The sequence below is a fragment of the Episyrphus balteatus genome, chromosome 2 (assembly GCF_945859705.1).
Source record: "Episyrphus balteatus chromosome 2, idEpiBalt1.1, whole genome shotgun sequence".
NCBI lineage: Eukaryota > Metazoa > Arthropoda > Insecta > Diptera > Syrphidae > Episyrphus > Episyrphus balteatus.
In genome coordinates, this window is record NC_079135.1 from 47,001,297 (window position 1) to 47,012,191 (window position 10,895).

Genomic DNA, 10,895 nt, shown 5'->3' on the forward strand with positions numbered 1-10,895 from the left:
AAGACGAGTAAACTTAAATAAAATATTTGCTTTTCAAAAAAACTTAAAAAAAAAATCAAGATTACCTACAAAACTTAAGAATTGAACTGTTACTAGCACCCTCTTGCGGTTAAGATAGCGAATTGAAATATCACAACGTTAATGTTATAGATACATAAGTGGAACAAATTAAGGGGTTGGCCCGACCGAAAATCGAAAAAAATATTTTTAAACCACACTACTTTTAGGTGGATAATTGTTAAACAAAATTCAATAAAAATATTGTAAACAAATCTTTTGTAGTTCGAGTAAATAGATAATAGAGAAAATAGATGATTTAACTCGAGAAAAAAAAAAATTATGTAAAAGTTAAAAATTTCCCATACAAATTTGTATGGGGAAAGTATGACCCTAGAGGCACGGGTTAATGAACTCCCAAAAAAATTTTTTGCTAAGTTTCCTTTATTTAGGTCCTTAAATTTCGAGCTGGGGGGTGTCTCCCCCGAAAACATCACTTTGGGAAATAACGGACACCCTAATATACATACATTAACTTCACAAAAAAACACCCTTTATGAATCATCATTATATTTATTAAATGTGTTTTTATATTTCAAATCATTTTGTGAATAAAAGAAAAACAACATATTTATTTTATATACAAATTTCCTTCAAACCTTCAAATTAAAAGATTTATATTTTAAAAATTTAAACGAACGTGACAAACGCGTACAATTTTTTTCCATAAATAAATAAATTTTCACTTCAGCGTAGGTATTTTTATTAATCAACCAATAATACAAAAAAAAAAAACAAACTATCAACAAAAAAAAAATTTTCTTTTTATCTATTTACCATATTTATCATTTTTTTTGTATAAAATTTTAATGACATTGAATTATATTACTTTCAATTTTTCTCACCTTTTCTTAGTATTCAGGATGTATAAAAAAAACGAAGAAAATGCAAACAAGAAATGCAAATCAGTACAAATTTTATTATTAGTTTTTTTTTTTCTTAATTAAGCAAAGCAAAATTTAATAAACAAAACAAGATTGAATATAGCAACTGTAAACAAATTATGTCATCATATTTCACATACCTTATAGTAGCCGAGGCCTTATGTAGGCGTAAATCTTTGGCGGGAAACTATAATTTTTTTTGTTTAATAAATTAATGACGCAATTGAAAATTTCCATTCAAAAAAAAAGAAAAAAAAAATGAGAAAATAAATTGAAAAATAAACACCGTTCGTGATGCTTCAAAGGGTGATTTAAATTGGTTCTGCTTCGAAAAGTCGAAAAGTCAAAGATGACATTATTATTGATTTTTCACTGCATTTTTATTACTCATACGCCACAGTGTACAAGTAAGTGACCAATATATTTTTTTATAATCAAGTAAATCATCATCACACAAGTCAATTTAATGAGTTATTAAAAATATTTCCATAAAAATGGGAATATATCTCGAATATTGAAAAAGCTGTACAATTTACCAAGTAATTATAAAGAAAATAAAATATAATTAAGTTTTCAAATGAGGATTTATTTAAATATTTTTATTTTTACTATTTTTGATTACTAGGTCAGATTGACATGGTTAAATAAGTACCATAAGATGGTATGATTCTTTATTTAATCTTTATTCCTTCTTTATTAGGTATTATTTTTTACTTCCTTTTACCGCTAACTTGTGTCTTTTATTTTTTTAATATAAATTTATAATTTTATTTCTTATTTCCTAAAACATACATATTTTATTAAAAGAATAATTTATATAAAAAAAATCGAGGCTAAACAAGGTGATTTATCACTTCAAGTCTTATTGACTTGGACACGAAACATTTTAATCATCACCTCCTTTTAGTTTTATTTTGTCATGGTTTATAAAAACACTTCATTGCCTTTAAATTTAAATAGGGAGCTATGAATTGAGTTATTTCTAGCATATGTAAAGAATAAAAGAGGTGTTGTCACTTGGGAAACGAAAGATAGAAATATTTCAAACTCTTTGGAAACTTTTATAGACTTGAAAAAAAAAATAACTTAATTTTATTTTCAACATTTTTAATTTTTAAATTTATTTGGAATTTTTAATTCATTTTATATTTATGAAAATGTTTCCAAGCAAACATTGGTTTGACGAAAAAATTGATCTGATGATAAATTTCAAAATTAAAATTTTATCAAACTGCGACAATGTCTTTGTTTTTAAGTGAAAAACTTTACAAATCAGTGAAATAAATTAGAGAAATAATTTGCGTTTATTATAAGTATACACATATTTTTGTTTTTGTTTTCTATTTAAATGTTTGACTTTGAAAACAAAGAGGATTAAGAACCTAATTTGTTGTTTTTTTTTTGTTACTTAATTTTAAGATTAAGAATGTCAGCTTGTTAATCGTTTTATTTATTTTTTTGGCAAGAGCTTATTTGTGTGGCACCTACCTGATTTAAAAAAAAAAGTAATTTTTAATAAGTTTTTAAAATTTATTAAGCAAATCAGTTTATTTTCAGACAAAATTGAAGTGCTGAAAACGTGATTGTCTAATTTATTGTATTATTTCTTTGTTTTTGTTTAGTAGATGTACTAATTTATTTCTAAAGATATGACTTAATCAGCCCTACTTGTTTCTTATTAAAAAAAATTAGAACAAGTGTAAAAAAAGTGTTGTTATATATAGTGAATTATGGCTCTTAGAGAACAAACTGAAAAATTAAAGTTTTCACAGGAAAGTAGTTTACTGATTTAGTAGAAATATCTAAAATATCAAATATGTATGCATATTTAACAAAAGTATGCTTTAAGGATGCATAAAATACGCAGATAAGGAATAGAAATGGAGCAGAAAAGAATAAACAACAGCAAACTTCTTGGAGCTGGGAATCCCAGTCTATAAAATGCAATTTACAGAAAATTTGGCTGGAGTTTTATACCTTTTTTAATAAACTTTGAAGATATTAATGTGTTTTCTAAGCTTTTTGTTGCCTTTAATGACGAAATATCTACCAGGTTTGTATTTTTGCAAGTCCGAGGAGATAAAAGGTACGACTGGGCGCACGATTTGCTTTTACCAGTTAAAATTAAAGCTTTTGATTAAATTTCTAATATATATGTACACATACAATGGTGGACACATAAATAGAAAGTTGTTATCTTTTTTTAATTCATTTAATTTGAGTATAAATAATGGTTTACATTTTAAAACTTCCACTCCTATTTATCAAAATTAAAAACTTTACTTGGTCTTGGCAAAATCCATGTTTTATTTAATTTCGACCATTTTTGTTATAACGAGCAAATTGCTGCCTAAAATTAATATATTGAAAAAAAAAACTTAATTTTATGTGAGATATTTGAACGAATACTTTTACGAATACTAGTAAACGCTCCTCTGATTTAATTTTACCTTCAATTGTTGTTCTAGAACAAGCGTCCAATTTTTCCACTGTTTCACATTCTCTATTCTTCTTAAGGGATTTCATTTCCAGCTACATGATTTTAGGGTTCAATCTAGGATTAAAAAATGCTTATCTTTTTTTGCGTATTTTTCAGTTTTGTATCCATGGTGGATTCTACTCAGTTCTCCTGCTCTTGTGTTTGTTTGTTAGTTAGGACACAATTTGACGCAAACAAATCACTTCACATTTTTCCAATTACAGTCGACTATCTCTAAGTCGAACTCCCTCTAAGTCGAATTTCCCTCTAAGTCGATCTTTTTCACCATTTTTAATGAACAATTTTGGACAAAAAATATTAAATAAACCCGTCCAACTCGAGTTTCCTACTAACTCGAACCGATTTTCGAGTCCCGTGAAAGTTCGACTTAGAGGGAGTCGACTCTAGTGCACTTCTAATACAAAAAAGTTGCCTGAAAGTAACATTTAACTCATAAGACTGAATTTGACCACCATGAGATTCACCATAACATACTTAATAAATAACCATCAACTTAACCTATATGAAGTTTTACCGTTACACATTATTCTCATCACATCAAGAACTTTTTATCGTTAAAAAAATATACATATCGCTGGCTGAGAATTATAGGGTTGTATGTTTGCAGGTGTTTCCATAAAACATGCAACCTTATAATTCTCAGCCAGCGATAGGTATGTCTACCACCAAATCTGAGAACTAGATGCCCTTTTACATTTATCCCAGTTCTATTTTCACGAATTTATCTACATGTAATGAACATTGATGCAACTTTTCAACATTGTATTATCTTATAATACGTTCGCTTAATAAATAGCGAAATGGCGAACAGCAATTTTAGTCGTGGTTCCTTTAAACTTATTTGTTTTTTTTATTTCGAATGTAACTTATTTTACTTTCAAGTATAACATAATTTTTTAATAGCTTCTTAAGACTCATGTTGTTTAAATTACAGCTTATCAACTATTTAAAATCCTTTAAAACACTATTTTGCTTTTTGGTTCATGCTCAACCCACAAGAGGATAAAAAAAACCTTGATGTATTGAATTCATTTGTTTTAGCATTTCGAAAAAGAACGATCGTGCTGCATCGGCGTCATTAACTCTTGTTTATAACAAAATAGTGTACCTAAATAGTATGGTTCTTAATTATTTCGTTGATGTATGAGGTTTTACTATCGCTTTAACACCTTAGTTCATAATTTGATGAACGTTCAATACTGATAGAAATCTTATATTTCGTATTCTCTTTTATATTTTTAAAACCAAGAACCAAGGTATAAAGAAGTCACTTAAATCATTCAAAAATCAATTACTAAAAACTTGATTCTTTTTCATATTGCACTCCTTTTAGAGACAATTTTTACATTTTCGTTTTTTCTGCAATTCTATTTTTTGGAAAAGATCGTTTTTTCAATTATCAAGTTCTTATACATTTTAACCCTTTGACTGCCAGCTTTTTAGTACTCTGATATTTCACACAAGGTGTCACCCAAAAGTGATGGCAGCCAAAGGCTTAATGTGTTTTTTTTTTTTTGTAATCAATAATTTTTGACACATTTTATTCAAATATAGTAATTCTGATATTAAAATAGTTGAAATAATTTTCAAATGCTATTTACACCCTTAGATAACAGGTTCTCTTGTTACTTCAATTTCATTAACAAAGCATTGTTTTCAGAGCATAACCCAATTTATTAACACACATAAAACGTTAAATTAAGATTTCATTGTAACACAACACAATGTCAATTTTCTTTACAACGTTCTTATTCTTCTTATTCTTCTAAAATTTAATTTATATTTTCCTTTAGTAATCAAAAAAAACGACCTTGTTGCTGTCGAGAACTTCTTATCTTTCCTTCCATTCGTAACTTGAACTCTGATTATAAAATGCAAGCTTTGTCAATAAATTCCATTTAACCAAACCACCACTTCTCAACTCTCAAGTATTCTCTGTGCTCAACCAAAACGTAAGATATACAATTTTAGTTTTCCTTTCATTATCCGCATTAGTTTCAACCTCACCTAAATATAATACCACAGCCACAGAGAAGCGTATCGAGATAAATCCTTCCTCTGCAATGAAATGCGTTCGTTCAGTATAATTCAAGTACATCAGCAGACTTTAGCCCTTAACCTTAATTCTTAATTCATCTTCATTAGGATGGATTTATACACAAGCGCAGTGCATGCAAGTTGTCTTTGGTAATAGAATTCCTTTAACTTTCACATTCAACGGATAATTCACGTTGCCGAGGCTGCGTTTGGTGACCATAAAAACATTTTACCCCTGATTAATTAAGACAAGGAAACTCCTTCGGTGCACCATTGACAAAGACCACATTGTATTTTCATCTCTGATGAAATCCACAAACCAAGTGGAGATAGACTAGGAAACAAACAAAAAAATACCAAAACTTAAATTCTTATGATTGGTTGCGGTTGAAAACCATAAACGTTTGCAGAGCTTCCTCTAAAAGGATTTGCTCTCCTTGAAATGGCTTTTATTTAACTGAGTAGAAAGTTGAAATTTATTTTAAATAACTAAACTTGTTAAGACTTATGAGGATTTTTTTTTTTAAATTTTATTCATAATTTTATGCAATTTACATTAATTGAAGCAGAAGGACTTGGATAAATCCTTACAGACGAATCATTAAAAGTTTCTAAAGTTATGTAAAGAATTTTGAAATTCCTATACAATTGTATCTTTAGAAGACTCAACTGTATGCATTTAGCACTCCCAGAAATCTAAATTCAGATGAAAATTCCTTAAAAGCTGTAGTGAAGTTTTAAATTTATTGCATATTTCGTTCAATAAATTATTTCAAATCATTTTGATTGCAGTGGGTAAACGATTTTATTTGGTAAAGAGACTACGAGAAACACTCTAAATTAAGAGGGATGGTCACTTTGGTTTTCATTTTTTTTTTTTCGTTCGTTTGTCAGCTGCTTTTCTTCGCATTGCGGTCTGATAGATGTTGTAGGGATAAATCATTGAATTCTTCTATTGTAGGAAGAAGTTTACAACAGGATGCTTCAGTTTTTAGTTACATGTCAAATACAAAATTGAGCACATAAAGCAAGGAGTCTACTAACTCTTCAATGACAAACAAATGTAGTCCCTAGAAATGTTGGTCGGTTTCGGGAGAAGCACGTCCGCCCATGAAGTTGGACCAAACTAGTATGGTTTTTTATGTACAAAGATCCATATAAAGATTTTTAGACATTTAAGGATGACTCTGACTGGGTTTGTTGAACGGATCAACTTCAACTCACTTCATCAAATATGAACCAGTTTGAGAATGCGGTAAACACAACCGTTGCTGGGAGTTTGAAAAAGGCGCTTTCTAATTTAGTTAGTTAGGTAGCACAGTTTATTCCATATCAACAATGACGATCAAAACATCTGTTGATTCGGTGTGTATTCGGCGAATCTGGCTTCGTCAAAATCTTAAACTTAAGCGTCGGAAATGAATGATTGAACAAATTTTCACAATCCGATAGAGTTTTTGAAAATCAATTCAAATTGAAACTTAGAACGTTGTTATTGAATTAAAGGTCGGCTACGTAAGCGTTAATAGGTACATTCCTTGCATGAACTTCCTTGCCAAACTCATCCACTCTCAAAAGCACCTTTTCACGTCGGAGGAAATGTAGAAGCTGATACCTTGAACCATACTGGAGTATAGAATACTCAAAAACCAAACAATACCGAACAACGATATTTGCCATGTAGCCATTTTCATTGATAGTTAAGCAGCTATCAAAACTATTGATGACTGATAGACTAACTCAAAACAAGTCAAAGAATGCGAAACAGAATTGGCAGGTTTTACCGATAACATGAGCACTGCAAACTAGCAGAAAGAAATAGCATACCAATGCAAAATTAGATCTAAGGAACTATTTGCTAAATTCATGACTGAAATAAGCATGGTTAATAGGTATAAAACCGGTATAAAACAATGCTCATTGTTGAAGTTGCGAGGTTGCCCACTGCCCAACCCTGTCTCGTTCCAAGACAACCCAATATAATTAAATGCCTAATAACATACTTTAATGGTTCTATGAGGAAGTGTTATTTATTTACAGACACTCTTTTTATCAAGTGACTTCTACGTCGGTATTCTGCTAAACGTACTAACTTGTGGAACTGCGGTGTTGAATAGGAGCCAGAGCTTAGGGCAGCAATCTGTCACATTGCCACAGAAACTGTTGTCTAGTTCGATGGATATAATTTAACAACTTCTACATGTCAAAACTCCCAAAAGAGGGCTCAAAAAGCAAGCAAAAGCAATAACGCTTCAAGCGAGCGACAACTATTGTGACTTGCTCATCGTCTCTAAAGTTAGATGAAGACGATTTTGGTTCTACTTTGCTGAATGGGCTCGCTATCCTCTGCGATGGATTACATTCACTATGTATTCATGCCAGTACTAGCAACAGCAGGAATATGAAGCGATCCAATAACTGTAATCGAGCAATAAGGCAACATTCAAAGGACTTGCTCACTGGGTCCTCTGGACGAAATCGGCTTTGGGTTCTGTGTGGCTGAATTGAAGTCGCAACCTAGGAAAGCGAAAATCGGTGTGACAGGCTGTCAAGCGGACTTCTGATGTTCTGGGCAAGGCCAAACATTCAGAATTTTTCTCGCCACTAAGCACCATGACCAAAATTATTTTTGATCAGTGTTTTTTATTAATGTAGACAAAGCCACTTGTTACGAGTGGTTACGAGTCACTTCGTTTGTAATCCATTTTACATTTCGATGAGACCGTCCTCTTATTGGTCTTATTTTCGTGACTTTTGATGAATTTCTTATTTTTTGTTCTTTGTAGGCTATAGACCGATAGAAACCATCTTTCCAGTCCTTTTAGCTTCTTGCATTATGCCGACGATATTAACATAATCAAAAGAACAAAGCGTGTATCATATCAGTGGCGCTTTTGGAAGCTTTGAAGCGGAAGCGGCAAAAATGGGTCAAGGGTCAATGAGGATATGTTGTCAAAAAAGGACATTCAACACCGAACTATTGACAAAACGTCACCATGGACAGCCATAACTTCGAGGTAGTAAAATACTTCATCTGCCTAGGCTCCCATATTAATTCAGACAACAACAAAAATTAGCGCTGAATTCAAACGAAGGATTACTCTTCCCAACTGCTGCTCTTTAAGTTTAAGAATGAAATTGACCAGTAAATCCCACCCTCGAGTAAATATTGTGTCTTTTACAAGATTTTTATCATCCCAGTCATGAACTTTGAAGAAGACGATTAAAAACTGGTTAGAGAAAAGTTTTCCATGGAGTTTTTGGTCCCGTCTCTGGTGAACGGAGAAGAAGATACAAAAACCAACTGTATTGGTTATTCACGGACACTTACCTAGCCAAACAAGTGCATGGAGACACGACGCACTAGAGGAAGACCTCGTCCAAAGTGCACCGCACAGATGCAAGGAACCTCAATAAACTTGGCGAAACTGGAAGCAGCTCGCTAAGGATAGAGGTGGGTGAAGAATCTTGTTAGTTGAAGCCAAATGCATTGTAGCACCGCCTTAAGGCGCTGGACACTCTAAGTCTATAACTGGGAATAGGTGGTTGAGGTATAAATATTTGATGTGTTTATTTGAGATAAGAACTGTTCAAGTAACTGTTGGACCCAATGTATATGTTGATTAAAATTGAAACAGAAGATTCAACGACAAGTTTAAAAGGCTTAAAATGGATCGGTTGATATAACATGTATTGTGTGAAGATCAACGAAGCAATTAAAAGGACAAAAATGAAGAACATCGTCAACCAATTTTGTGTGCAATTGGGTGCAGCAACTGGTCTGAACGAAAGGAAGTAGTTGATACCAGATTAAACCCTTAATTACTTCTTTTAGTTCTTTCAGTCAATGTTTCTTTTATGTAGAAGCTAAAACCAACGCAAATTTATCAAAATTTAAATATTTTTTTATCTTTCAAAGACCAACTCTCAAAAATTTGAAGCAAAAAATACCTACTACAACAACAGCAACAACAACTACAGCACTTAAAGACTTAAAATCCAACACAATCCGCCTTGGGCGTTGTTCCTTCAACAATCCAATGTTTAAATTCGAAAATAAATTGATAAGTAAAAAAATGCAAAACAAAATAAACTGATAAGCATATTTTTATACTCAAATGACAATCCCACTTCCCGGCATTAAGTCTGGCAAAATCGAAGGAAAGAAAAAAAAAACAACAAAAATTTTCTAATTGACAGCCGGCACAATATTCTGCAAATAGGGTTGGTCCTTGCACAATGAATTCCCTTGTTCGTTGCTACAAAAATTAATGGTTTTTTTTTCTTCTATAGATAAAATGAAACTAGAAATTCATCAAAATAAGAAAACAAAATTAAATAATAATAATCTAATGTAAATAAACAAATCTAGAGAAAAAATGAGCATTCCCAGGGAACAACAAAAATTGTTGCTGGGGTTTTCCCAATTTGACACAAAAGTCTGCTGAAACGAGTTCATCCAAATGCCCAATCCAAATGGAATGAAAACAACACACACATTTATTTGTTGATAACACAGAATAATCAAGCAATAAATAGACAACATTATTCATTTGAATAAAATTTTTCACACACAAAAAAAAACACAGGTGGGTGGGGTGCTGCTGGTCGCTGCTCTCAAGAACTATCATCGTCGTTTGCTCTACGACAAGTGATTTTGTGTTCATTCCAATTTCAGTAGAATGATTCAATCAAAGATTCCAGAAACAATAAAACATATCTGTGTGTTTATTTAAGAGTTGAAATGCTCAAAAGGTTTATAAATAGTTTATAAAATTATCAAAATCCGTAGAAAATTGAAAGGGTTGCAAAGTCTGCTGGCAAAACAAAAAAAAAAGTTTCAACTTACCTTAAATTAATATGCGGTTATATTTTGGCACTTATTCACTGTGATTGTACACAATTGTTTAACAAATTCATTATTAATTACACGCCGATGTATATTTTATTGAATTTTTTATTGTTTTGCACATATTTTTTAATGAATTTTGCAAAATTACACTCAGACGGTCGAAAAATTGCAAGAACAATTTTTTTTTAGGTTTTGACTTTTCTGATGAAAACATACACAGAGCCCCATGGCGGCCATGTTTGAATTTATTATTCGATGGGTTTTTTTTGTTCGGAGAACTGTCAGTTTGTTGACAAATTGGATAATGATGTTCGTTAAGTTTAGTGCGACATCTATTTGGGAATAGATGAAAGTGTTAAGTGTGTATGGAAGACCGTTGAGTTTAAAATTTATGTACAGTACAAAAAATTATACATGGGCATGAATAACTGTAATAAAAATAGAACTTATTAATATTGTAATGTTTTATTCCGGGTTCACAATAAAACTTATTTCGATTTATTTAAACTTCCACTTATATTTCCGTTCAAATAAGAACACACTTTATTTCAACTCAATTTACTTT

The 10,895-nt window shown here is 31.1% G+C and overlaps 1 long non-coding RNA gene across 1 annotated transcript; it reads right to left on the minus strand.

The window, feature by feature from the left end:
- Positions 1 to 4,911: 4,911 nt before the first annotated feature.
- On the minus strand, positions 4,912 to 10,559 carry LOC129911627 (uncharacterized). The gene is made up of 2 exons (XR_008771680.1): positions 10,328 to 10,559; positions 4,912 to 5,499 (listed from the first exon to the last, which is right to left on the minus strand). It is a non-coding gene; the product is annotated as an uncharacterized LOC129911627 (long non-coding RNA).
- Positions 10,560 to 10,895: the final 336 nt, after the last annotated feature.